This window comes from Leptodactylus fuscus, chromosome 3 (genome assembly GCF_031893055.1).
Source record: "Leptodactylus fuscus isolate aLepFus1 chromosome 3, aLepFus1.hap2, whole genome shotgun sequence".
In the NCBI taxonomy this organism is placed as follows: Eukaryota; Metazoa; Chordata; class Amphibia; order Anura; family Leptodactylidae; genus Leptodactylus; species Leptodactylus fuscus.
This window is the reverse complement of record NC_134267.1, coordinates 135,288,530-135,290,857: the sequence shown is the minus strand read 5'-3', so window position 1 is coordinate 135,290,857 and position 2,328 is coordinate 135,288,530. Positions and strand designations below refer to the sequence as shown.

General features: G+C 34.5%; 1 long non-coding RNA gene across 1 annotated transcript; it reads right to left on the bottom strand.

The window, feature by feature from the left end:
- Positions 1–353: 353 nt before the first annotated feature.
- LOC142196689 (uncharacterized) lies at positions 354–1,929 on the bottom strand. The gene is made up of 3 exons (XR_012715274.1): positions 1,889–1,929; positions 1,320–1,373; positions 354–408 (listed from the first exon to the last, which is right to left on the bottom strand). It is a non-coding gene; the product is annotated as an uncharacterized LOC142196689 (long non-coding RNA).
- Between the last annotated feature and the right edge of the window lie 399 nt (positions 1,930–2,328).

Sequence of the window (2,328 nt, the reverse complement as noted above, 5' to 3'; positions counted from 1 at the left end):
TCCTTCTCTCTATCAAGAGGTGGTTGTCCCTAGCAGAGATAACTCAACAACTTCTTTAATACAACATATAGCAGCATAGTCATTGTTTTATTAGGCCCAGTAATTTAATCATTGGGTTCTCCCCACACTTTCTATGGCAGAGATGTTGCAACATAACAGACACAGATCAGCTCTGTATGTTTCAGTAGAGGAGGCTACTGTATGTTCAGCTGTCACCGTGGTTCCTATGGATGCTCCAGGTATAACAGAAAACCTTAATATATATCTAATATATAATTATGAATAATGTTTGAATGGGCCACGTTTATGAATATTGTTAAAAAATATATGTATATGTATGTAAATATATATTACCTTGACTCCCAAAATGCCTCGTCTTCCATCATTACCTTGAGAACCTTGCAATGCCTGTTAATATGACATACATGATTTTTTTTCTACATGTATTTGTCTTATACTGGCACCTTTAACATCACAAATGTAAAAATCAGGACACAATGCTAAATATACGGAAAATACTAAATAGATCCCTCATATTAAATCCCCATATATTTATATAAAACATCTTTAGCATAGATCATAAATATCTGATTGTTGGGGGTGGACAAACCCTTTAAAGCTTAAAACAGGCCAGTCACTAAGGGGTTAAAAGCACATTAAAGGGACTGATCCTGACATTATAAGATATGTGTTTTCCCAACTAGTATATGTATCTGAATATGTATGGATATGTCTTTATATCTGGTGTTACTTTTTAGCACTATTTGGTAAAATGACTTAGGAATTTTGTAGGATTATACTTAGTGCACTACATGTCGGTAGTATTTTTCACGTGATAAGGGTATAATTTCAGCACTGATAACTACATTATGTTGGATCTTTATAGTGATCTTATTCTATTACCACTGGATATGTTATATAGATTAGCTGGATAAAGAATAAGAAGGTCCATATGAATATACTATATTGAAGTGAATCTACTTTTTTTTTAAGATTCCTGAATGTAATGTGTTGCAGTTCATTTTCTACATATTATAGCTGTTGGAATCTGTAACATCTTAGAAATAGAGTAGTGTAAGTTTTGGTCACTCAGTTGTAATATTAATTGATTATTGTATGGCTGTCTAATAACAGCCTTATATATAACGTTATTCTTTGTGGTTGGATACTCAGTGACATGATAGTTGTATTATTTAAGCATAAGGTCACTACTGAACATCAGAATAATCTGAATTGAGTAACTCTGCAAATTACAAAGTAAACAAACAGACCAAATATTTTTGAAAAGACAGAATACAAAACCTTCATTGTAGCCTTACCTCAATTCCATCATCACCATCCCTTCCAAACTGGCCAGGATCACCTATTATGCCCTGTAGGTCACAAAGGGATAGAATGAATTGCAAATGAATTATACTGTATAGGTGTTGTGTACATTTAAGCTTTCATAACACATTCAAAGACTTACCCAGTAGCAGAATTTCTAACATACAGTACCCTTTCAATCATTTACAGTAGACACTTCACAGGGTATATTCCCTATGTCCTCCTCCATGTGTACTATACTACTTAAAAACTTACCAGCAGGCAAGAGAAGTGGTGAAGAGAGGGGTAAAGTGCTACATAAGGACAAAACTATTACAGATAAATGAATTGGCTTTACTACAACAGAGCCCCACTTATAAGGATCAGGAAAGAAAAAGATACTTTGAAGAAACAAATATAATCAGATTGGGTTGTTGTAGGACTTTACATCTTCATTCTTTCCTTTTGAACCATACAATCACACATCATAAAAGTGGATTGTTATATTATTAAACATTCCAGTACAGCTAGGCGCTACATAATGATAAGAGGATCTAAGTAAAAAAAATATAAGACAGCTTACCTGTGGACCTTGTGATCCTTTTGGGCCTTTTGGTCCGGGTACACCCTAAGAAGTGCACAAAAAATAATCTATTAACAGAGTATGCAATTTATTAAATAAGTATTCCCATCTGGGACATTTACGGCATCTCCACAAGATAAATGCCATAAGTCTCCCAAAGATGCAGGTCCCACCTTATCCTCCCAGAGTCCAAGGTGTGAATACCTCTAGATTTTTTGTATATGACAACTTAGTGCTTTTAGTATAACATCACAACATGGCTACATATATATTGAACAGCATCTGTGTTTGTCAAGAGTAGGGCAGACATCATGTAGCAGCGTTAATGTGAATTATTTTGATGGTCCATTGTCAGACACCGTCAAACTATACGTCATGTCATATTTTTGGGCATTTTTCAGGATCCCTTCATACAATGAAATGTACGTGTAATCCGTGAA